A 27897-nucleotide genomic window follows, 5' to 3' on the forward strand; every position below is an offset into this window, starting at 1 on the left:
GCTTTTGTTCTACTAATAGTTCAGTGCACCAGGTGCTGGGCCTCCTGACTCCTATGACACCCTGTGCTATGACACCTGTCTTTATAATTTATCTTAAATGAACATTTTACAAAGCAAAGAGTCTCCAGTTTTCTTCATGATATAATAATTACAATATGCACGGCCTTCTGTTTCTGACCTTCCTCTGTACAAATACATGGAGTATTAGGTTTCACATACCTGAAAAACCTTGACCTGGCAGTGAGGATAGTAAACTTCTGATTTTTGGAAGTCTCCCATATTCCTGTAGATTAAGCCTAAGAGAAAGATATGGCTCAGTTTGTTTTTCTGTGTATTTCATACCGACCCTCCACCTGCAGTATTGTATATACTTCTCATTCCAGCCATTCAGAGGAATGTCTTCAGGCTTCCATATGTTAATGATACACTCATACCTGAGTTCTACAAGTTTGACTTCAAAAGATACACCTGTCCTTTCTTAGGGATAGATTAGCACAAGAGATTCTGTGCAAACTGTTACATGCCATTTTACAGTACAGATTGTTGCAATATCCTTTGCATCTGGGTGTGAATCCTCATATTGAATATATTCAATATCAGTACCCGACTATATTATTATTATTCCTGTTCTTCTTCAAATCACAGGTATGCAACAATATGGCCTCTGTATTTTATGCACCATGGGAAGCTATAACACTGAGGTTCCATTTGGGATTTGGCACACTGAGTATATATTTTGTAATCACAGTGATCAGTAGGAAGTGGACCTAAGAGAGAATAATGCATACTTTTTTGTTGTTAAATATGTTGTTGTTAGCCAATCAGTGCACCCACCTTGGATTGCATATGTGATATCTCAACAGTGGGCAAAGTGTGGCAGATATTTTGTTACTTTCTGGTGCTGGTTTAAGTGTTGGCCTACTACTCTTTTGATTCCCAGCAAGGACATATCAATTTAATCAGTGGAACTTGCATAAATGTTGACTCATTTTAAGCGTTAACTTATCAGTATGTAGACATGTAGATATTGCTGTTGATATAGATCTCCAGTGGTGATAAAAACTGGGTTTAGATAAAGTTTTTGTTTTAATGGTAGAGATACTGTTATAGAGGGGTGATTTTTCTTTCTTATATTATTTAAGATTATTTAATTGCACTAATTTAACCGATATCTTGAACTTGTATGGGAAATAATCTAAACTGATTATTAGAATCTTGATTTGGTCATGGATACCTCTAAAGTTGTATAATATAGGATTTCAAAAGCCAGATTGTAGTGGCACCAACATGGTCTAGTGGTTTCAGTGTTGGACTCAGACACTGGAAGACCAGTGTTTGAATCGCTGCTTGACCATAAAACACACTGGATGACCTTAGGCAAGTCACAGCCTCTCAGTCTCATAGGATGGCAAGGTAAACCCCTCTGAAGAACCATGCCAAGAAAACTCAATAAATCAGAAATGACTCGAAGGCACACAACACACAGACACGCACACATCCATCTTGAATATTTTGTAGAAACACAACTGTATTCGTATGGAGACATTTTTGTAATCTCTTTTGGTAAGAATTCATATCCCTTATTCCTATAACCTTGTTCCTTTCATTTCCCTTTAGGGATACATTTGTTTCTCTTTTCTGAAAAGAACTCTTAATGGAAACATTGGCAATAATAGTACTGTCATTATTGTATTCCTTTAGATCTGTGCATTTGGGAAGACCAAGTTTACATCTCTTTCAGAATAATGATGATGGTGATGATAGTGATGATTTTTGTTTTTTAAAAAATCAAACAGAAAAACAGCTGTACCTCAGACAACTCTTTTCAAGATAGGTCCATTGATTCCTAGGAAAACAAATATTCTTAAAATAGCCTGGAAAAAATCTTACTGAAAGTGAATCTGATCTTTTATATTTTTTATTTATTTACTATTTAGTATGACTTCAATTTGGTTGTTAACTGTCTCTAGCAGCTTCAAAATGTGATGACATTCATTTCACTTGAAATAAATAATTAAAATGTAAATAGATAAATAAAATATGCTAATGATTTTCCTTGATTGCTTGGGCACTGCTTTTTAAAAAATAATCATCCAGTTCAATATTTTAGTGGCCTTCGCCAGGTTATTTCTCATCTTTCTGCCCAACTCAACTCATGCTCATTTCTGACAATGGTCCTTAGTATTGGAGTGCTTCCAGCTACTTTCCTTGACTTGATCCTTCATTTATCACATTTCTAGAGTAAAATAATCCTTCAGAGCAATTCACAACAACCATATATTTTGAAATTCTTTAAAAAAAAAGTTTCTCAGAGGCTGAAGAATACCTCTCCAATGGGGTGCGGTTATGATAACAAAACAAATAGAAAACTTTAGCTTCTGCACACCCCCTGCTGATCAGTGGGCACTAGGGTTATACACCTTTCGTTCTCTAAAAAGATTTGGTTCTACTGGTGAGTTTGCAAGATATTTTCACATTTTTTTAAATTATGGTTTTCATATTTTGGAACATATTATAAAAACACACATTTTACAATGGACATTTGTGTTTTGGCCCAAACATTTTTGCAGAATCACCTACACACACACAGACACAATATCTTTTAATAAAAATAGCAAAAAAAGTATTTCTGATGTCACTTGGAATAAAAAAACTTGCAATAGCAGACACTTTTCTTCTTCTGTAGGGTATCTTGATTGGTTAATGTATTAACACATATTTTCTCATCACAGAAAAAATTGCAAGTATTTGTTACATCTCTAATGATAGTTTGGTTTATATATATATATATATATATATATATATATATATATATATATATATTCTATGATATATATATATATATATATATATATAACAGTTCAAATTTATTAATTACAACATTCATATTTTCCTTCTTCAGAAGTGGAGGTGGTTTCCATTGAGATAAAACATTTTTTAAACAAAATCCTCTTGTGCTCAGCCTGCTTGACTAGGAGCCCTGGTGGCACCGTGGTTAAATGCTGGTACTGTAGCCATTCACAGCTACAAGGTTGTGAGTTCGATTCCAGGCAGGGCTCCAGGGTCCACTCAGCCTTGCATCCTTCCGTAGGTTGCTAAAATAAGCACCCGGCTTGTTGGGGGCAATTAGCTTATACATTGTAAACCACTTAAGTAGTGCTTAAGTGAACTGATAAGCAGTATACAACAGCTATTGCTATTGCATATATGTCCTCTTTGAGAAGCCATACATCCCCTTTGAGAAGTCACAAGAGAAGTACAGCCATGAAGATTATGGTGAAGGGTATGCCATGTTGGCTCTCTAATGAACTCACTGCTGTTTCAGGAGCCAACTTTCAGTGCAATCTGAGGACAATGCAGTCAGATGCAGCTTAACAATAACATAGCACAGTACAGAAGCACAAAGAGCCAGATATAGGTATTGACATGCACTGACCACTTTCCATACTGGGGGGAAAATAACTCACAGACACTGTTGATTTTATCCAAGTCCTTGGAGGTTCTTTATCTTGAGTATAATACAAATATAATACAAATATTTACAAACTCTCCTCGCCAACTTCATCAACTTTTCCACCTGTAGTATATCAGTTTACAGCTTCAGTTCAGTCCAAACCACAAGCCATCCAAACCACACTGATCCACACAATTCCAACCAGACCAACCCATACCAATCCAACAATGCACATGTGACCTTATATACAATATTGGTTGTGAGTAATAATCTGGTGCCTCACAGCATGATGCAACCTCAGCAGAGTTTGCATCGTGTCATGTACTCTGACTCAGCATTCTATGCCAGTCCCACAGGATATGATGCCACCTGTAAATCAAAATAGTTTTCACAATTATTAAATTTAATATTTTTCTAACATGTCATTACTCCAGATCAAATACAAAAGAGAAACTATGTTCCAAAATATTAAAATCATCCTTTAAAAAGTAAAAATCTCTTGTAATCTCATTAGCAGAACCAAATGTTCTGAGACATGCTGCATGTGCACTGAAGAAATAATCTAGTTTGACACCACTTTAACTGCCCTAGTTCTGTGCTATGAAATTCTGGGATTTGTAGTTTGTTGTGGTACCAGAGTTCTCTGATAGAGAAGGATAATTGTCTCACAAAATTGCAAGTCCCAGAATTCCATAGGTTTGAGCCATGGCAATTAAAATGGTGTCAAACTGGATTATTTCTGTGCTGTGGATGCAGTCAGAATGAAAGATATAACCCTAGTGCCAATTGCACAGCCAGAGGGAATCGAGAAGATATAGCTGTGTGAAATCCACAAACACTTGGACAACTTCAACAGGAAAGAAGAAACCCTCAAAGTAAATAAAGTTTAGCTATCAGTCCTGAAGAACACCCAAACCAGGACTCAGCAAATGCAAATGAGAAATCACCCAGGATCAGGGGCTCTCCCAGCAGACAATGATCACTGATTAACAGACACTAATCCTCTTTTGCATATCCTCCTACCCTGAGGCCCGGTCATCAATAATAGAACAACACACAGATTAACATGGGAATCACTCCTCCTCACCCAGGGTCACACAGTATGTATGTGTGTGTGTGCACGCGCACACACACACACTCATTCTCATCCAGGTCAACATTCTCTGAAGATGCCAGCCACAGATGCTGGTGAAATGTCAGGAATAAACTTTACTAGAACATGGCCACATAGCCCAAAAAACCCACAAAAAAATAAATGACAGTGTGTCCCTTTTGCTGGCATTCTCTCACCATATTCTCAGTATTTGATCTTCAAATTAAATAGTGTGGGTGTAGAAAACTGACAGAAGACTGAGCTCTATCTTTCATGCTAGAAGAATAACCCTCTCATCTACAAATGCCTTCCTGGTAAGCTGTAAACTATTTGATCTTCCAGGAGGATCATAAGGCTTCATTTTACTTCTAAACATTTAAATTGTTAGAACATTTAAACAGTTACCAGTGGTGATCTATATGAAGTCCTGATACTTACTACGTGGATGACTCCACCACCCTCATATACCTTGTAAACACTTGCTGTTGGTCAGCAGTCTAAGGATGTAAAAAGACCCAAAATATTCAATATCTACTAGAAAGATGTTCTAGCATCCACAAAGGTTTGGGGATTCTGGACATCACAAGTCCAAAGTAACTTTTCCAAGTTCTGGTACAAATGTTCCTATTATGTATATGCTTCTTTAATTCTGATGAAGCCAAATCCTTGTATTATCTTATTCTCAATAGCAGCAACTTTATTACTTTAAACGTTTAACAGTACTTCATTTTATATTCTGGTAGAGATAATATGGCACTTTGAGGAGAACCTAAAGAAATTGCTAACACTGCTAACAGCACAGATACTTCCTGACAACCAGAGAGGGAAAATACAAATAGCATGTAATTATCACCTGTCATCTCTAAGAGAAAGTTCCAAGCAAATACTACAGAATGCAAACCTGACAGCTCATACAGTAATCTGTAAACCTTAATAGTTTTAGTGGGTTTTGTTCTGAACTTTAATAGATCAGGATATGGGAGATCTGTCCCTGTGTGTACTCATTCATATTCATAGAATCATAGAGCTGGAAGAGACACAAGGACCATCAAGTCCAATTCCCAGCCATGAAGGAATACAGGATCAAAGAATTCCTGATAGATGACCATCTATCCTCTGTTTAAAATCCTCCATAGAAGAAGCCTCTACCACTCTCTGAGGAAGTGTGCTCCACTGTTGGACAGCTCTTACTTTCAGAAAGTTTTTCATAATCTTTAGCTGGAATGTTTTTTCTTGTAATTTGAATCAATTGCTCTGTGTCCTAGTCTCTGGAGCAGCAGAAAACAAGCTTGTTGCATCCTCAATATGACATCCCTTCAGATATTTAAACATGGCTTTGATGTCACCTCTTAACTTTCTCTTCCCCAGGCTAAACATACTCAGTTGCCTAAGACCCTTCACCATTTAGGCCACCCTCCTTTGGACACACTCCCAGCTTGTCCACATTCTTCTTGAATTGTGGTGGCCAGAACTGGACACACACCCATCCGCTCCATTAAGAGATGGTTTCCAGATATTTCACCATTTGGTTGCTGTCCTCTAGACAAGCTTTGGTTTGTCAATATCCCTTTTAAACTGTGGTGCCCAGAACAGGACACAGTATTCAAAAGTTATATTACTTCAATTGCAAGATACTTTTTATATTTAATGAAATTAATACAAGTACAGTATGTCCTTGTTTTATGTGGGGGATCCATTCTGGCCCCCCCCCCCACATAAAACAAAAAACGTGTATGCTCGAGCCCCATTACAAGTAATGGGGCTTGTGCTTGCGGCAGTGTGTGGTGGTGGCACATGTGCCACAGGCGCACACATTATTGTTTCTTCTGGCATGCAGCGCTGGAAGAAGTGGCGCTGCTTTCAGCGTATGTGCGGGCGCACTGTATATTGTGCATTTTGGTTGGCCGATAAAATTATCACTGATGGATTTATGTGGGTATTTGTTAAATGACCAACACAGCTACCCCTGCATGTTTTCTCATTGCAGCTGCAACAGGGGAACCATGAAGAGTAGCCTGTGGACTGGGACCTCAACCAAGGTAAAACAATTTTTTTTCTTCTTAAATTTGGACTGAATTTACTTGTTTTACCTCTAATACCACCAAAATGTTATTGTTGCAAAAACATGGAGACTTCTTGAGCAATCCATTGTTCTCTGCCTACAAAGAGGCCTATGACCTCACTGGAATTGGATTGCAAAACGAGTCCCTGTTGAGATGTAATGGACTTTAAATTTCCTGGACTTTGAAAATCTCCCAATTGCTGCATTGCCAGAAGGAGGAGAAGGAGTCTACCTGCAAAAGATATCCTCCCCATCATAATGTTTTTACAAAGGACTGAAACAACATGCAGGCATCTGAGTAGCATATCCACTTTTTCCCCTCCTGTCTGGTTTGTAACATCTTGCCTGATGAAGAAGCCCATGGAGCTTTGAAAGCTTGCAACAAGTATAATACAGGCATCTCATCTGCAATCACTATTCATATGTTATCCAATTACAGTAAATTTCTGACAAGCGAAAGAGAACTAATTACAATTGTTACATGGTATAATTTAACCATATATATATATATATGGCAGCTGTGTCTGAAAAAAATGAGAGAGGGAATGTAATGTGTGAAATAGTCCATGTTAGTTGAAACTCAGGCAAATAATAAAATGCATGGAACAGCAGAATGCATGGAAACATAAATGGTGTTTAATCTGACTAATCTACTCATACTATAATGTTTCAGATATGATTCCCATTGTGCTTAGTGAGTTTAATTGCCAATAAGTGTTGATATGTTTGTAGTCTTTTAAATGAGATATGATTTATCTGTTCAGTAGGGAACAAATCCAGTAGGGAGCTCCAGTTACTAAGCCAACATCTATCACTTTAGAAGAGGTGCCCCCTCAAAATAAAGTTATCTTTATTTGCTGTTCTGATGATGATGATGATGATGATGATGATGATGATGATGATGATGATGATGATGATGGTTTTTGATTAGGAGGGGAAAAGCAAAAAAAAAAAGTTGCTTAATTGTAAGTTATATTTGGGAGGAGGGTATTTTCTGTGAATTATCTTGCCAAATTGATCTTATGCATATTTACTTAGAAGTATGCATATGAAAGATCTCAAAAGCTATTTATAACACACTAAAGCATAACCGTTTGTGCTGTATGCTTACCTGTTCTGGAATATGAAGGTAAGAAGAGATGGTGGTTCATTTTTTATTCAGTGCTCACAGACAGGAACAATGAAAATCCTATTGATTTTCTTGACTGTCACGGTATGTTTAATTAGCTGTCAAGATCTGAAATGGAAGCCATCTATTGGTACTGAACAGGTTCAACAAGCATCCTCAAAATGCCGCTAGAAGATCCCCCACACACACACAGAGAGAGAACATACTGTAGATAGATGTGTTGTGTTGATTTGTATGTCTGTATTACTGTTTGAAGAGATTATTCCTATTTCAACAATAACAACAATTGATCAAAGGTATGGCACACACAGTATGTGAAAAATAAAATGAGTTATTGCTAAGCAGATGGTCCAAAACAGTATTCAAACTTACTAAGGGACTTTGTCAGGAAAGATTCATCCCCACCAGATTTTTAAAAAAAATAAATAAAATAAAAGCAAGAAGCAGCAACAACTGAGATTGGTGGTTCGATAAAGGATTTATGTGTCCACTTCTCAAATGAAAATTACACTCAGGCCAGACATCTGTGAAGTCAAGAAAAAATACAATTGTTAGTTGGTGTCCAGTTTAGGTTATAATTTTCTTTAACAAACAGAGACTTTGTCATCTTAAATTACCAACCTGGAATATTATTTATCTGCTGTCCCCACTACGAGCTGAGAATAAGATTTACTCATTGGTCATCCATTGTTTATATTCTAAAGTAACACCTGACCAGCACTGACATATAAAAACACTAATGGATGGATGTGTGTGTGTGTGTGTGTGTGTGTGTGTGTGTAGTTTCCATGATATTGCCTGTCATTCAATTAGTGAACACAGATCTGAGACAGATCTGAGGCCAGGAGGTTTTTGTTTTTTTTAAATCCTTGGGGGAGGAGGGAGTTTTTGAGGAAGGGTGGAAGCCAGCTTGTCAGGAGTTTGTAGACATGGTCTGTTTTTGGCTTGGGGAGGGTTCGGGAGGTGCGGCTGTGTTAAGCGGAGCTCCTATAGATGTAGTGTGGGGCAGGGGGAGATATAGCGGTAGGAGGGTGGAGACATATTGCAAGCGAAGGCGGGATCGATGCATAATATCTATCCCACCTTCCATCCACTCTCCTAACCAAAGAGGTCTGAGGGTCAGTCCAACTGTACCACAATCCTTGTCTCTGCTCCTATGCAATGCCAGGTCGGTCAGAAATAAGACCCACATTATGTATGATCTTCTGGAAGATAAGAACTACGACCTGGCTTGCATTACTGAGACCTGGCTTGGGCCTGAGAGTGAAGCAGTGTGGGCACAGGCCCTCCCTGCCGGGTACTCAGTTAAGGACCAGATCAGGGTGAGTGGGCGGGGGGGGGGAGTTGCCTTGATCCATAAGAACACGCTTTCCCTCACCAGGAACCATGTGCGCCAGATTGACTCCATCGAGTGTATGTACTTGACCCTGAAGGCCAAGGACAAGTTAGGGATTCTGTTGGTCTACAGGCCACCCCGTGCGCTAACAGATTCCCTGGCCGAGCTGACACAGCTGGTCTCGGAGCTGGTGCTGGAGTCCCCTAGGCTTCTTGTCCTGGGGGACCTCAACATCCCCTTCGATGCCAGTTATGTTCCAACCGGTGCGGCTCAGGATTTCATGGCTACCATGACTGCCATGGGCTTGTCCCAACTGGTGACAGGGCCTACGCATTCCGCCGGTAATACACTCGATGTTGTCTTCTGTACGGGCATGGAGTCTCCGTGGGCAGAGGTAACGAATACCTCTGCCCTGTCATGGACGGATCATTTCTTGGTTGAGGTGAGTATCAAGGCTGCTACCCAGATCCCCCCCGGGGTTGGCGGACCTATTAGAATGGTCCACCCTCGAAGGCTGATGGAACCCAAAAGGTTCCAGGAAGCCTTAGAGGGCTATTTGGTTGGAACTGACAGTGATTCTGTTGACGCCCTGTCTAACACCTGGGATACTGATCTCTCCAGGGCTGTACACAGTATCGCTCCCAAGCGTCCTTTCCGGCCTGCTTCCAATAAAAAGCCCTGGTACACGGAAGATCTCAGGGCAAGGAAGTGGGCTGCGCAACGACTAGAGCGCAAATGGCGGAGACATCAAGACTTAGCCGACAAGACACTCCTAGAGTCATTTGAAGGCCTACGGAGTGGCAATAGGTGCAGCTAAGAATTCTTTCTATGCTGCACGTATTGCGTCCGCGGAGTCGCGTCCAGCAGAACTGTTCAGGGTTGTGAGAGAGCTCACTCAATTGGCTCCCCCCCTGAACCCACTATTGGAGTCATCTAAAACCTGCTGTGACGAATTTAACAACTTCTTCGCGGATAAAATCTCTCGGCTAAGGGCAGATCTCGACGCTGTTATTGGATCAGAATCAAGAGTAGAGGCGTCCAGTGCTTCCGTGGACTCAGTTATACTGGATCAGCTTGAGTCTGTTAGTACCGAGGATGTGGACAGGATCCTCAATAGTGTGAAGAAGATGACCTGCTCTCTCGATCCCTGCCCTTCTTGGCTCGCAGTTCAAGGGGGAACGGCGACAACAGAAATGTTGCGCTGAATTATCAATTTATCTTTCAGGGAGGGCTGTTTTCCATCTAATCTTAAAACGGCCATTGTCAAACCTTTGTTAAAAAAGCCCTCCCTGACCCCCTAATTCGGAACAATTATCGGCCTGTGTCACTGCTGCCATTTCTAGGGAAGGTGATCAAGAGGGCGGTTGCCTTCCAGCTTCAGAGGGTCTTGGAGGATACGGATTATCTAGACCCATTTCAAACCGGCTTCCGGGCGGGCTATGGGGTTGAGACTGCCATGGTCGCCTTAGTCGATGATCTCCATCTGGGCATGGACAGGGGTAGCGTGTCCCTGTTAGTGCTCTTGGACATCTCAGCGGCCTTCGATACCATCGACCATGGTATCCTTCTGGAGCGCCTGGGGGAGTTGGGTATCGGGGGCACTGCTTTGCAGTGGTTCCGTTCCTACCTCTCGGGTCGATTCCAGATGGTGGAGCTGGGGGACTGTCGCTCTGACAAGAGGGCCCTTACATCTGGGGTCCCTCAGGGAGCGATTTTGTCCCCTATGCTATTTAACATTTACATGAAGCCACTGGGAGAGATCATCCGGAGACACGGGGCGCGGTGTTATCAGTACGCTGATGACACCCAAATAGTTTTCTCTGTGTCTCCGACTGTTGCAGTGACTAGGGATGGCATCTCTCCGCTCAATGCCTGTCTGGAGTCGGTAATGGGCTGGATGAGGGAAAACAGACTCAGCCTGAATCCAGAGAAAACGGAAGTACTAGTGATAGGTTCCCCTGGTCCCGGGAAGGAGGTTTGTCCACCTGTCCTGAACGGGGTCACGCTCCCCGTGAAGGACACAGTTCACAGCTTGGGGGTGCTTCTTGACTCATCGCTTCACTTGACTCCTCAGGTGGATGCGACAGTTAAGGGCACCTGCTACCAGCTTCGGCTGATACGCCAGCTGCGACCCTACCTGGACCGGGGGAGCCTTGAAACAGTGGTACACGCGCTGGTAACCTCTCGACTTGATTTCTGTAATGCGCTCTACATGGGGCAACCCTTGTACCAAACCCGGAAGCTTCAGTTGGTTCAGAATATGGCAGCCAGGCTGGTCACTGGTTCTTCCAGGGTCAGCCACATAACACCTATCTTGAAAGATCTGCATTGGCTGCCTATTCGCTTCCGGGCGCAATACAAGGTGTTGGTCGCGACCTATAAAGCCCTAAATGGCTTGGGCCCAGAATACTTGGAGGACCGCCTCTCCCCATATAATCCACCCCGCACTCTCAGGTCAGGAGGAAGACAACTTCTGAGAGTTCCTGTGACGAGATTTGTAATAACTACGCATAGGGCTTTTTCAGTCGCTGCCCCGCAGTCCTGGAACTCTCTCCCTATCGAGCTCCGCTCAGCCCTCTCCCTTGAGTCCTTTAAGAAGAATTTGAAGACCCATTTGTTTCGTCAAGCTTTCCCTACCATGTCTTGAATTGTTATCTGCTCCTGTAATGATGTTGATCGTGTTTTAGCTAGGGGGTTTTATTGATGTTTTTATTGGTTTTAAGTTAGGAATGAATGATGGCTTTTATGATGTTGTATGGTTTTATCTTGGGGGGTTCCTATGTTATATAATGTATTGTTATTGTTTTTGTTATTATTGTTAACCGCCGTGATCATTGGAACGGCGGTATATAAATAAACCTTCATTCATTCATTCATTTATTCATTTTTTATTGTTCCAGATTCAGAATTGTTCTAACCTTGTGCAATGACCAAAGTCCCAGCCTTACTCACCCCATTACCTGCTACAGTCCCCAAGTTTACTAACTGGTGCCAGTTTACTGACTCATACAGAATAGGGAAAATGCAGGAATGTGTCCAGCTATGTTTCTAAAACTGGACACACATCAGATGTGTCCAGGACCTCTGGAAGATGCCCAGAAAATCCTAGGCATTTCCTTGTTGATGTATAACCAGAAATAGCAACACAATATGAAACTTTTCCTGTTGTTCACTTACTAGTAAATTGGTAGGGGGATTGGGAGGGGGAAAGCAGCAGCTAAAAGGTTTCCACTGATAAATCAATCTATCAGCTAATCACCTTTCTCACATTTAGAGCTGTAGCTGCCAACAAACCACCCATCAGATGATGTGGCATGCTTCAATTAATTTTAAACTACTGATGGGCTTCATTCTTTCATCCTCATTTGTACAATTTCTTTATGACCTGAGTGCACCAAGGAACAGCTTCAAGAAGATGAACCCTACAGCTCCTTTTCACTGTTGATCCATGTTTATGTTTCTACACCCAGATCTGTAAAAATGCATGTAACAGAAAAGGGAAAGAAAAGAGGGTTGGGGCTTCTTCCAGTCCTCTTCCAGCATATCACTACTACTGATTCCATGCACAAATGGGAAAGAAGAATGAATATATTCTTGTATAGATTCATCCTTTAGAAAGAAAGAATGAATGTAGTGCAGTGCTGAAGCCATTAAGCTGAAGCATCCTTCTACCACTGCTCAGTAATAGATAGCTTTGGTATGACACTATGTGAAAATATTAATGAGTTGATACTGCTGACTTATATTTTAGGTAGTGCAGTCTTTTTTAAAGTAACCTTCCAAAACTGACATCACAGTTGAGAAAAAAAAGCAAAAGGTAAGGTATACAGGTAATGGGAATTTGCGACCAGTGTTTCTGAGATTCAAATGGGGGAGAGGGGACAATTTTAGGACTTTGAATTTCTTTTGAAAATCCTGAGATTTTGACCCCCCCTTTTTTTTTAAAGTCTAAATTAATCCAATACGGACAGCCACATATTAACCTGTATTTTTAGGATATATGTGATCTAGTGAACCCATGCAGATTGGGCTAAGAGTCTGTTTGCAATATTGCTTCTCCATTACCTACCCATGATGCATCTACTGTAACTATGAACTAGGGGAATTTTAATTAGCTCAGTTAATGGACTGAGTTACAAGCAGTTCCTTGGAATCTTTCCTACCGGTATACAGAGGTGCTGGAAATTCACAGAGGCAGAATTCTCTGAGGCAGTTAACAACATCAATTGCAGCAACAAAAGAACTGGGATATGTGTGTGAGATCTTCTTCCCTGTTCTTGTTACCTTCCATACACAGCTTGCAGCTTGTTTGAGAGAAAAGCCTACTCTGTCCATCAAAGCTCTTCTTATGTTTTAGGAAATGTAGATTTTCAAATCCTATGGAAACTCTATAATGACAGAGAAGGCTCTTGCTTTCAGAAAGTCCTCTATATATGGTTTGCAACAAAGGTAGAGCTTACTTTACAAGTTAGACCCATTGTATTTTGGGAATGAGATAGATCGTAAAATAATATGGGGACGATGTCTTACACAGCTGCATTTAATGGATGACTTTCATTTCTTCCTCCCAAATTGTCTGTTTCATTTCTTTTTCATTTCTCATTTTAGGGTTTCTGTTGTCTTTCCAAAAAACAAACAAATAAACCCAAAAAATATGGTCCTTTTCACTTACTTTCTTCTTCTTCTTCATTCTACAGTGATCTGTTTTATAAAAGAATTTACTTTTTGAACTCAAGCATGGGAAATACTGATTATGTATAGAAGATTATTTTCAGCATTCTGATGCTAATTCAATGCAGCATAATTCAAATTGAATCAAATTAGTGTCAAACTGTTAAATGCTATTTGGGGCAGTTGTCTGACAAGTTTGACAATGCTTACTCATCAGTAGCTTTCCAACTCTGCCTATTTTATATTTTTGATAAAATTAGCATTAATCCACTTTGTTGCAGACAATTCTCTCCATGCCTGCACCCACCATCCTCAGGAGAATAAGGCAGCAACATTATAGGCCCACTGATTTCTGTCATTTATGGATAATGCTTTACCTTGATTGTCAAATTCCAAGTCTGGCTTTAGCAGAATTTTTAGATTTTGAGATGGCCCTTAATTAACAAGGTTTAGAGATGACATCCTGACAGCTCCTGTCTTCACCTAACATTTCAAACAGCCCTTTTTTGTATTCCAGAACAGTGAGTAACTGTCACTTAATTGAGAGAAAGAGCTAGAGAGAAGGATTGCTCCTGTCTTGACAAATGGGACCTGAGATTAGCAGCTCTGGGTGCACAGATACAGCTTTATCCCATGGATTAAGAATCAAGATAATATTGTCTCCAATATTCAGAAATATTGCTTATACCATGGCAATTTGGCCCATCTGATTAATGTTAAGCTAGGCTTTACTATCAGTGTGATACAATGGTTGGAACAATGGGCTACAACTCTGGAGACCAGAGTTCAAATTCTGGTTCAGTGATGGAAACTCACAAGGCAATGTTGAACAAATTTCACTCTCTCTGTCTCAGAGGGAGGCAAAGGCAAATGAATCATCTTAGGTCAGAGTAACAGAGCACTCTGGGTTGAAAATGTCAGGCTATAGCCTGAAACTGGGACAAAGGTGAAAAGGTAACCAAGGTGGCAGACATGATGACCCAACATTTGGATAGTCTTGAGTCACAGGAAGCTGACTACAGAGGGTCAGGAAGTGAAACCAGCAGGCTTCAATTCTGCAGTCATAGATATCTGGTGACAGGAAACTGGGTAACATCCCAGGAGGGGGAAGGACTCAAAACCCCAAGAGGGGATGTGTATATAAGAGAGAAAGAGCTGAATGCTCAGTGTGGTGGTGTTTGTATATAGGAGTCTGGTGAAGCACTTTGATAGTCTGTACATATCGGAACCAAAGATTAAAGTACTGTTTCTGAGAATTCAGTAGTTCAGCATCTGACTGGCAGCTTCTGCGTGGGGCGATTTTTCCTTTGCAGCTTGCACAGAGTTACACAGCAGAGACCTTCCAGTGATGCTCCTGTTCCATGTGCATGCCTTCTACATGTTGCATGTTTAATCCTGGTTTTACATGCCCCGACATGCCAGTGGGCAGAGATGACTTGAAGACACAGAACAAAACATAGTAAAGGGAAAGAAGTAGGAAGCAGAGACCCAGGAAATTGTTCAGTGGATAATGTGACAGTAAAGCACGTTAGCACAGTAATACAGTACAAGAGGCCTGTGAAACTTTTTTTAAGTGGACACTGCACACTGCCAAATAATAGTAGGAAGCCACTCAAGTTTTGTCTTAGATACACACAGAGGATTCATTTCGGTAAGACATATCTGTATGTACTGGTGAATAGGAGCCCAGCAACACTTTCTGGCTTCTAGAGAACTGTGAGGTGCACTTTCCAAATTATGATAAAAGAGATGCAGAGAATCCAAGTCATATTTCCTCTCCCACTCTCACTTTATTTCTTTCTAATATATAAAAGAGAGGATGCAGTTCTGCTGCTAGTGAATTTGGGACTGAATAACATATCCAAGGTGAAAACATTTCTGGAGTGGATTGAAAGTCCATTGCTTACTGAGGGATGGAAGGTTTGCTCCAAAAGTTCAGGAAAGTCTCTAATGCTTTACTCAGCTAAATATTTCTATTCCTGCCATAGAGACTTTGGAACATTTATGGGCTCTGAAGAATTTTTCCCCCACCTTGAACTTTTTCTAGATTGCATACCTTCCCTTCTCTGGGAGAGAATCAGCATATCACTGATCAGTTATGGATGGTTTCAGCATACTAGCTTCATTCTTCTAAAACTAAATTTCCAAGCTTTGCAAAAATGTGAGAAACTATAATATAAAACCAACTATAATAACTCCAATAGATGACCTTATTTCATCTTTATATACTTTCAGGTTCCTTCTTGATTTAAATATTGAACCATACCAGTCTTGATTTAATAGTTGGCTTTTAGCAGCTCAAGAACCTGGAAAATGCACATTCAAGCTAGCTACTTTGGAACTAGTACACAAATGGAACCATTTATTCAAAGGGACTTTTTTTTAGGAGCTCAATTTCTTCTGATAGAAATAAACACAAACCCCATGACTTTATGCATCTGATTGATATGCCACTAAGTTCAGAAATATTCCACTTCAGCCTTTCTATTTCCCAGAAAATGGAAGTTAAAGGCTTCAGTGAAAATGACAAAAGAAAATGGGGTACTGCAGTAATGTGGCTATAGTACTGAGCCTTATGTTCATATTAAGTATACTGTCCTTGCTTTCATCTGAATTGTTGTGGCTGTGCTATTGGGAAAGGCAATGCAGCTGAAAATATCTTCCCTTTTTTCTGTTGAAGCCTAGTCATGTTTACAGTGCATCTGTTATGCAATGTTCTCGTCTAATTAGCACACTATAGCCTGCTGTGTTGATTTTTCTTTATTGGGTAAAAAAAAAAAGTAGCCCAACAAGTACAAATTACATATCTGCAGTTTCCAAGGCTCTTTGTATTGCAGCTTTTGGTAATTGGCTATTGTTGTAATGTTAGAATTCATGGACAATCTGGGGTCCAAATGTTTATGGTTCTTAGTTGATAATATCACTAGGCTTAATTATTATTATCTTGATCAGGTTTTGGCTTTCAAAACCCAGATTGTGCTAGGGAAAAGAAGACCCCAAACCACATAGCAGATGTGAAGCATTAGCATAACTAGAATTTATTTATCTTCTGCTTCCCATCTATCCTAGAACTATGAAGAAATGTGATTAAGAACACAGTGTAATGTAGAGCAGCCTCTGCTCTAAGACAGCTCTTTCTAAACTTTTGCTTCATTTCTACACTAAGAAATTTATATGGTAAAATGTATTTTGCACCCTATTTTATTATATTTGCTTTTATTTAGCTAGTATTGGTTTTAACTCTTAACTCTTGTCTTAATTTTATATGAGCTTGTAGATGTGACCAAGTTTTATTTTTGTATGTTTTTTGACACTTGGATTTTCTATTTTGTATTTTGCAATTTGTATTATGCATTTCTTGATATTTTCAGCTGACTAATCAATAAATTTGTTGTTTTTGTGGTAAAATGTGTGAGCCAATGCGATCATATGCCCGGCGGAAGGGGCAGCTTGAAGCCACACGTCTGAAGCCAGATTGGGGCCACGACAACCCTATGCCATGGCCCCATATCTGCCTTTAAGCCCAAAAAAGGAGCATCAAATAGCCGCTCCTTTTTCAGGTGGCAAAAAGACAGCTTGTCTGCCTGTGCCGTGGCCAGAAGCCAGCTTCATGATGCTAAAGTGGCATGTGGCATGTAAATGATGTGCAGCTGGAGTGTCATGAAGCCGCTGCATGTAAACGCCATGCTCACAAGCTGCCCGGAAGTCGGTGCAAAGGGATAGTCTGTTTTGACCCTAGGATGGTTAATATAACTTAATCTGGCCTTACATGAGCCAGTTCTTATTGAGTTGAAATGTTTCACTTCCAACTTCAAAAAAGTTAGTTTCTAGTCTCTTTGAGATTGTGTTTACTCATCATGGTTAATCAGGTGACTGATTAACTACGAGCTTGAATAACCTCTGAATGAAATAACTACATAATGAACTTTTAACACTATTTTGAAGTTTGAAGCATGTTGTGCTTGCATAGAATGATTCCCCCTAAATGAAATAACCTTCGTATGGGATTATTCCAGCAGTTTATAGAATATTTTGTTCCTTTCTGTCTTGCTTGCCCTTTTAGTTCAAACTGACACCTCTATTTCTACCAATTTGCATATTAAAGATTGGAAGCAGCCTTATGACATGGATAAATGTGTCTACTGTAAGTGCATAAAAATGTATAGAGTTGCTATTATCTCTAAGATTCCATGAACACAGATTCCTGTCAGGTGAACAAATTATCAGTCAATGGAAGATAAGCAGGTATGTGAAACCACTGGCACTGACAATGTTATTGCTGCTAGCATCATTGTTCCTATTCTACCTGAATAATGCTAGAAGATGCTACACTATAGTGTCATTAGTCCCTGAAGTGATTCAAACAAGATTTAAATTCTTTTGAGCAAGGGTGGGATTGCATGGTTCCTATGCCTGCAATGTAGGATTGCATGGTTCCTAAATCTGCTTCACAACCTAGCCCTGGTGGGATCATGTTGACTTCTCCTGTCGAAGATGCATGTTCATATGATAAACAGATCACTGAATATACCTTAGTTGGGAATTATGTCCCATGGAGCCCAGTGTATAGACAGATTCAGGTAATAACCTGAGAAATCTGGATTAAATCTTTAGAGTTCATATCTAACAGAAACAGTTTTAAGTTAGAGATAACTCAGAACATGAGTATGAATGCAACTCTTAAGGTTTTTTTTAAAAAGATAGTAATGATTAATTTCAGCAATTTTATTCCTGCTGCAGGAAAGTCTTGGGAAACTACACTGTTTTTTATGGCTATACGCAATTTGGAGCTTATTCTGTGCAAAATTCACAGATATGGCTGTTTTGTGCAGAAACTGCTGTTTCTGCACAGGAAAATATTCCGTGCAGAAAAAATAATTCCTTTTATTTTACATAAAATAAATCCTCGATTACAGCATTTCCTGTGCAGAAGACATTTTCCACACAGGAATATTTCTGCACTGAAATATTATTTTCTACTCAGAAAATACTGTATTCTGGACAAAACAACCATGTGCAAATTTTGCACAGAATAAGTCCTGAATTGTGAAGATTCTCACCAGTCCAAGATTCTTCCTGTTAGGATTTTTCAATGCTACCCCCTCTTTTTCCCCCAATCATTTTCTGAATATTTTTTTCAATATTCTTTCCATCCCTAGGGTTGAGCAGGAGATCTCAGTTTCATAGTACCCCAGCAGTACCCTCTAGCAGCAGTAACTATAGCCCCAGTTTCCTTGCCAGGATAGCTCAACTAGAGGTGGTCAGTGCCACTTTATTTTCCTACAATACAGTGGAGGAGGGACACTGTATCACAGTGTTTATAGGAAATTCAGATATTGTGCACCAAAAATGGTTCACCATACAGAATAAAATCAGTGTTCAGCAGTACCTGAAGAGGGTATAGATATCAATCTTACGGAAAGCAATTCATAGTGGCTTATTCTTTACTTATGGAGGTCTCAGCATTTTCTCAAACACTTACTGACATCAGATCTGGGAGATATTATTTTCTGCAGATTAATTAATATGAAATGTATCTGTATAATTTTGTTATAAATTAAGTAAGAGAACTAAAACATAGTGGAAGGAAGAAGATACTCTTATAAAAGAGTAGACAAATAGGAGGGAAACATTAACATGTTTCCAAAGGCACATTTTAGTAGAGATGAAAAGGATTTTCATTCTGGGAACAGCCAATACACAACTCCTATTTGGAGCTGGTTGCTCTCCCTTGAATTTTTGCATTTGGAAGACAGCTTCTGGCAGTATTATTTGGGACAATATTAGTTCTTCCAAGCAGAAGCATCTGGTACTAGGATATTTGTTTTTACATTGTTTTTATTGGCTGTTTTTAAAATTGTAGCAATTGTTGGTCAGAACTGGAAAATTGGCCAATAAATGTTCAGAAGTTCACTTTTCCAATTCAATGCAAACACCTAGTTCTTTTCTTTGCACTTCAATATTAACTAGTGTTCTTGACTTCTCATTCAATTAGGTTTTGTCTCTACTATTAATACCTTCCATACAATGCAATAACAATTCCCTTTTGTACTAACAATATCCATGTTCCACCTAACCCCACTTTAAGCTATATAGTGAAAATAAGCACTGTTTTTATTTCTAAATGAATTCAGGGTTGTTGTTGTTTTGTGATTAAAAGAAAGACCTTTTAGAGTTATATACAGTTGTCCCTACATTTTTTATCATTAATTGATATGTTTTACTTACAGAAAATATGTTTCTATGTTTTAGCAGCAGCTAAAATTCCAAACAACAATAAGAAGATTGAATTGTAATGGTCCACAATAACAAAATCTTACATACATCTCTCCTGTTTATTTGCAATGGAAATAGTAACCATACATGTTTAATTTCTTTATTTCATTTATATCCCAGTTTCCCCCCAATGTGAATCCAGAGGTAGTACACATCATAAATTAGAAATGTGCTAATTATATTGTATTCACAATATAAGTTAGAAAATATCCCCTCTGTATTTATTCCAAAATTCAAGTCTCTGGATCTCATTGCCATAGTACTATGGGAGAAGCACACAATACACTGTTGTTATTGTTGTTAATTCATTTGTATCTCTTTCCCCCCAGTATCGGGACACAGGGGTGTGGAGGTTACAGAAGTTGAAATGAATGCAATTAAAAATATTTACAAAAAGAAAGGTAAAGCATATAGAGGTGTGTGTGTGTGTGTGAATAAGGTGAAAAGGAGGAAGAGAATGAGAGATTAAAAAGCATATCAACAGCACTACTCTCAATATCCTGGATTCTGGAACAATGCAGTTGATTCCTGAAAATTTACAAATATACTGAGGGCAAAATGTTTCAGCTTCCAACTTCTTCAGTTGCCACAGATGAAAGCAAGCAGCAAACAAGATGGCAGTTTAGAACACAGCTTTATCACATTGGAAATCCTGCAGGAAAACCGGAGTTAAATGTGATTTAAACTGCATTCGAATTTAAACAAACTTGCAAATTTGGTTAGTTTATCATACTAGGGACTACTCAAGTGAAATAACGGGAAGTTAATCAGAACGGAAAGCAGAGAAGAGTGGCAGCTTTTGTACTTTTGGGTTTTCTCCTTGTTGCATTTGGATTAACTTTGCATTATTTCATGTTCACTGCGACGTCATGTGATAGAATTTGGGCATTTCTGGGTTTTCTTTGGTTTAAATCTAGTTTAACTTCTGTTTTCCTGGAGAATCTCGCTAGTGTGATAAAGTCCTATGTTATAAGCATTCTTAGTGGAAGAAGATATTATCCTCTAAGTTGAGGTTGTTGATGTTAAGAGTTTTTAGTTTATAAATAAAAAAAATCTATCTTTTGTCAAAAATATTTGAAGGAGAAAGAGTAATATTTGGTCTAGCTGTTTTCTAAACTTATTTTCCTGGTTTTAGAACTAATTTCAATTCCCTCTTTTCATTCACCTGCATTTCAGGGAATCTGGGAGGCTCCAGATTCAATATCTAAGGCAGTAGGGGTCAAAGAATGCATCATAACATAAGCAAAGGTGTTTATCAGACGAGCTCTTAAAGAGGTACTATTCCAGTGTGACTCCTCTAGCTGCCTCCTGTTGCATGCTGGGATTGGCAGTTTTAAGGAGGGGTATTTAGAAGTCTCAGGCAGAGAAGTTCAGCTCCTTAAAACTGCCAATCCCAGCATGCAACAGGAGGCTGCTAGAGGAGTCACACTGGAATAGTACCTCTTTAAGAGCATAGTGTGATAAACATCATTGTCAAAGCAAGGGAGATTTGTTAGCATTAAAAGCACCCAAAACACACTTTGGAAGGTCACATTCTCTCGGCTTCAGAAACAGTAGTTGCGTGCCTCTCAAGCTGACTCATCATCATCACCACCACACTATCATTGTTGATTATCAGACGAGCTCTTAAAGAGGTACTATTCCAGTGTGACTCCTCTAGCTGCCTCCTGTTGCATGCTGGGATTGGCAGTTTTAAGGAGGGGTATTTAGAAGTCTCAGGCAGAGAAGTTCAGCTCCTTAAAACTGCCAATCCCAGCATGCAACAGGAGGCTGCTAGAGGAGTCACACTGGAATAGTAGCTCTTTAAGAGCATAGTGTGATAAACATCAAAGACACTCCAGATGTTGGGTCCAAAAAAGTATAAAGTTACCATATATACATGACTACATGTAGAGAAATTTATGCCCAAAAATTGACTGAAAAAACCTGGGTCAACTTATACATGGGGCAATACAGTAATATGTTTGCCCCTCGAGCCTCTTCTGCAGCCTGGCTGCTTCTTGTAGGAACATCCGGGCTAAAGAAAGGCTTGGGAGGCAAACATTTGCTTTCCAATCCTCTTCTACAACCTGGATGTCTTCTGAGAGGACAAACAGGCTGCAGAGGGGGAGGAAGGGATACCCTCCACTAATCCATAGGTCATATCAAAATCTCTAATTTTGGCCCCAAAACCTGCCCTCAGTTTATACATGGCATCGACCTGTAGTTGAGTATATACAGTAAAACATCATTAGAAGCCAAAAGACAGAAAGTGGGCCTGAGACCTTACAGTATGGCTTAGGGACTGTACAGGCAGGCCAAATTAAAGCTACTTCGGGTCACTTTGGAGGTATGCTGATTAAATGATGCATCTGTCCTAAAAGGCCAGAAGCTGTGCCAAAGCTCTGGGCCAGTCCTTATGACTGGAGCATGGCTTCGGTGTGGCTTCTAGCCTCTTAGGACACATGCATCATTTAAACAGCTTACTTCCAAAGTGTCCGAAATCAGCTTTATTTTGGCCTGTCTATACTGACTCATTGAGAAGCAATTAGAAGCCTTAGCCTTGTGGCCTGATTCTTTGAGGGAGCAACTGACATTCCTTTCCCTGGGAACTTAGGGAGTACAGCTATAATAGATAACATGTTTCTGATGGGTGAACAAACAATAGATGAATTCAGTTTTGATATGCATAAGCAGAAAAACATATGTTACATAGGAATTGAAGCTTAAGCAGCCAATTATGAGTTGGTATCCATGCAGTGTCCACAAACTTAGGCTATGTAAAATGCTGTCTTCCCATTACAGTTTGCACTGATGTCATAGATATAATTGTAAACTTTATAAGAATGCTGTTCTCACCAGTAATGGAAGGACACGTGATTTGGTACTAAGCCACATGTACTCAATCTTGCAAGATTTAATACAGTGCCATGAGGAATCTCTTGCTCAGCATGCGATTTGGGACCCTGGCACACTGGGCACAAGTCCTCTCTGAAGGGCCTGTCTGAAGGTTTAAGATGGCAGAATCAAAAAGGTGAGCAGGTTGGAGACAAATGTGGTCTCTCAGTGAAGACTTCATGGCATTCTAAAAAAAGTGCGTTGGGGGGGGCTTACATACTACTCAATGAGATCACTATACTCCACTTTAAATGTCATAGCAACATCCTATGGAGTCATGAGGTTTGGAGTTTCTGAGACCCTAATTGAAGATTTTCATACCAGTGCTTACCGTGGGATAAGCACTGGTAAAATGCCAGTAAAACATTTAGGAAGCGCGTGTGTCTGACAGCCTGACGTGCTTCCTAAATGTCAGGGAATCATCCCCTTGCCTTCAGCATCCCTGAATTGTTCGGGAAGTAGCCATTTCCCATTAATGGAAACTTTGTGTTAATGGAAACAGCTTCCCCCCGAACAATTCAGGGATGCTGGAGGCAAGGGGACGATTCCCTGACATTTATGAAGCACATTGTGCTTTCAGACACACATGCTTCCTAAATGTTTTACTGGTGTTTTACCAGCGCTCACCCCATGGTAAGCGCTGGTATGAAAAGCTTCATTGTTTCTGGCTCAGAATTCTAAATGCCCCTCCCTAAATTGCAAATACCAGGAGTCCATAGGATGTTACCATAGCATTTAAGAGAAAATCATATCCATGTAATTGTGTAGTGTGAAAGAGTCCACAGGCTAGAGTCAACATTAGTATCTGAAGCCAGGTTAACAGTATGTATCACATGTACAATGGCATCAGTGGCCTCAGGCAGATGGGCAGCTTGGAGTGGCCTCTGGCCACTCTAGACACGAACACACTGTGAGTGGTGCGGGACTGTGGTGACCAGATGCCATGGTCCCGAAGCTGGCTGGTGCTGTGGTCTGCAACAAATTGCTGGCAAGGAGCATTTTGTGTTCCTTTTGTGACCATGTTGGAGCCACTTCAGGTGTCTGCAACACAACTTCAGCCTGATCCAGGGGCATGTGTCATCTGAATGCTATGTCCCCAGATTGGCCCAAGGCTAGCACTTTTGGTCCATTTGCTTTGGGCCAATGTTGTAGTTCTATTTATCTTTCTCCACTGATTTGGTATACTTATTTCAGAAATTTGTCAAAAGCCCTGTGGAAGCTATGTATAAGACCTAAAAGTCAAATTATAAGTTGTTAATTAATATTAAGATGGGATATTTACACAGGAATAGATGAAACACTGAGCTTTGCTCTGAAAGAGCAAAAATGTCTCTGAACCTTGTCCTCATTATACAAAATACTGCAGACCCAGCAGTATTACATTCAAATCTGAATGGCAGTTGTGAACATTTTAATTTAGAGTCCTGATGAAGTGTTCTTGAGTGCTATGGTTTAATTTCGGTTCAGTGGTACATTTTGCAATGTCTTTTATTTATGCTCCCCAAGTCTTTATTAAACTTCAACATCTACTTTAAAAACCTGCTTCAGCTTTTCAGAAAAAAAGTTAATATTTTATAGAACCAATGTATTTTTGATCTTTGGGATGTGGGTATGAGCCTAGTTAATGGCCTTGCATAATATCAGAGTAGCCTTTGTTCCAATTTCCTGCAAATACAGTAAAAAACTTAAAAATATGGGGAATATGACATAGTGGCCAATATTTAAATAACTTGTAAACCAAACCAGATTTTTTTTACTTGTTCTGGAACGGCAGACCTTATTGCTTCAACATTTTCACATGACAAACTGTCTTTGGAGCTAAATGACATTTCAGAGACAATGTGTCATATCCCATGGTTGCAGCTATTCAAAGGTGAAAAAAATCTCCCCAAATCTGGGGCTGTATAAAATTAACATGAACCATTTGTCGAAGCCTAATCGTGGGTGCTAAAAATTGAATTGTTCCATTTAAACTATTGTATTTTCAAATTATTTTGAATCTGTTTTTAAAGAATATTGTTACATCTTTTGTACTGCACTTCATGAGCCCTAGTGGCCAGGGCACATTAACAAATACTTTGAAGAAATAATAAACAATGTGTTCTTTCCTTCTCAGCCATGGTTTACAATTAATTCAGACTACTGAAACTGGATGACTGATATGGAATACAGCATCATAATATAATGGGTAGAAGACAGAAGAAAGCCATGCATGAAAACTGTGTTCTAACTGAAGTTAGTTGCACAGTTTCTAACAAAATACATAGACAGTGCACCTATTTTTCACTCCACCCTGAAGTGAGTAGTCAGAGGGTACTGAACAGAGAGTCAGTGTGACTGAAAACCATCAGGTGACTTTGGGCAAATCACACTCTTTAAAATTCAGAAGAAATTAAAGGCAACTCTTCCACCCCAACAAATTTTGCCAAGAAAGCTCATGATCGTGTTGCCTTAGGGTTGACATAAGATGGAAACAACTCAAAAGCACAAAATAACAAAAAAGAGCATGAACATCATTCTTTACAACATGTTTATTTCTTGGTATACCAATGATAGCTTCAAGACTTCAGAATGATTGTAGATGCTTGTATGCCAAACTGGAAGCTGCACAATTATTTTTAAACTGTCTAAGGGCCATATGACTCTCCAGACATTGTTGGATTGTTGTGTCCACATGGCAATGCTGACCAGGACTTGTGAAACTTGCAATCAAACATCAACCAGAGGGTTATACATTCTCTATGCATCAAAATGTGGCTTTACTTGATCAAATTTTGATACTGTATTTTTTTTCTTATTCTTCAAAGCATGATCTCCTTCCTGAATATATTTATTCATATATAATACATATCTCGAGTTTTGTGAGTAGTCAGCTCCTTCATCGTTTGTGGGTCTCTTTCACCTAGCTAAAAATAAATTCTCCTGATATGAAGAAAGACTTCTAGCACTGTAGGAACTCTGAGCTTGCCTTATCAACTATTCCAAAGTAGTTCAGGAATACGTCTGTTCATTAGAGAAGAATGATGGAGGCAATTGGAGAAGACCAAGATGGGAAAGAAAAATATAGCATTTATATGCAGCTTCTTCCTCTCTAGATTCTATAAGCTGTCAGAAGAGAATCAGAGAGTTGGAAGAGACCACAAAGGCCTTCCAGTCCAACCCCCTGCCATGCAGGAACTCACAATCAAAGCATCACTGACAGGTGACCATCCAGCCTCTGCTTAAAGACCTCCAAAGAAAGAGACTCCACCCCCCCCCCCCCAAAGGAAGTGTGTTCCTCTGTCAAACAGCTCTTACTGTCAGGAAGTTCCTCCTAATGTTAAGGTGGAATCTCTTTTCCTGTAGCTTGCACCCATTGTTCTATGTTCTACTCTCTGGAGCAGCAGAAAACAAGCTTGCTCCATCCTCAGTGTGACATTCCTTCAAATACTTAAACAGAAACAACAAAGAAATTCACTGCTGATAAAATGAGATATTATCTACTTACCTTTGAGAAGATTGAGGTTTCGTATGCCTTGCCAACATAACCCAAAGATCAGGCCTCTGTCCAATACCACCAAGCCCTCTATAAAAGAACCACTAGGGATGTACCCACACAGTAGAAATAAAACAGTTTGACACCACTTTAACTTTCATGAATCAGTGCTATGGACCTGTTGGATTTGTAGTTTTCTGAGCTATTTAGCCTTCCCTGTTAGATAGCTCTGGTGCTCCACCAAATTACAAATCCTAGAATTCCATTGCATTGAACCACAGAAGTTAAAGTGGTGTCAAACTGCTTTATTTCTGCAATATGGCAGCAGCCTAGTGCTCACCTTTCTAAGAAAGACATTCATATGTTTACAGGCATTCTGTTATTATTCTGCTTCCAGGTAGACTGTCTTCTCTTTGCAGGACTGAGGCCCTGACCCTACAAGTGCTGCTTGCTAATAAACACAGCTTGTGCTGCTGGGACTATAGAAGCAAGACTCTGCAGGGGACTTCAGATTATATAGCACCTAAAGAAAGGAAAAATCATGGCAGACACCAGGAAACTGCAGTGGAGACGAGGCTGTGACTTGCTGTTGATGTTGGTTTGGACCTCTGCTTCCATGTGGACTCCCTTCTCTTTGCAGGATTGAGGCTCTGACTCTGTAGCTCAGTTGTCTGTCTGCCAGGACTATAAAGGCAAGGTTTTTCTGCTATGTATCTTTGGCGCTTTACAGACCACCCAAAAAGGGTGGTCTGCCGGCACCGTCATTTGCTGTGCAGAGAAGCCCCAGCGGCCAAACTGCACAACTCCTCTGCGCAACAAAAAGAAGCCGCAAAAAGCGGCTTCTTTTTGCTGCATGCTAATGACGCTGCAAAACGCCAATGGTGCATTTGAGACGTCATTAGCACACCGAGACATGTGAACGCTAAGTGTCCGCTACGTCAAGATGGCGGCACCCATGTAGAATGGGGGCCACCATTTTGTACGTGCTCGGTGCGTACTAGGCTTAGGGGCATCCGGAAAGGACACCCCTTCCTAACCCTAGTACGTGCCAAGCACGTACTAGGGTGCCTGTGCAGAACAGGCCACAGTTTCCACTGCTGTCACCACTGAAGGGGGAGCACCAAAGGTCTACTATTATGCCAGACAAAGAAGGAATTTATTATTTCCTTTCTATATTTGTCTTTTAGTGCGTGTTTTACATTTTTTGGTTTCTTTGTTGTCTGTTAAAAGAAATATATGTTTCCAACAGGAGTGGCACGTGAGGACAATCAGAGGTAGTCATTGAAGTGGCAGAGGACAGACAGATAGATAGAAGGACCCACTATATTACACGTGGGGACATGTGCATATTTGTATATGCACTATTAGTGCATTATTTGTATAAATAATAGTGTGTGATTTGTATATGCACTAATAGAAAACAAATACAAGCAAAGTGGAGACATTTAATACTATCTAATGTATTCTTCAGTGAACATAGGAAAGACAATGTGGAAACTAAGTTATGAGAAAACACAAATGGAA

Source organism: Sceloporus undulatus, chromosome 5, assembly GCF_019175285.1.
Source record: "Sceloporus undulatus isolate JIND9_A2432 ecotype Alabama chromosome 5, SceUnd_v1.1, whole genome shotgun sequence".
NCBI classification, from domain to species: domain Eukaryota; kingdom Metazoa; phylum Chordata; class Lepidosauria; order Squamata; family Phrynosomatidae; genus Sceloporus; species Sceloporus undulatus.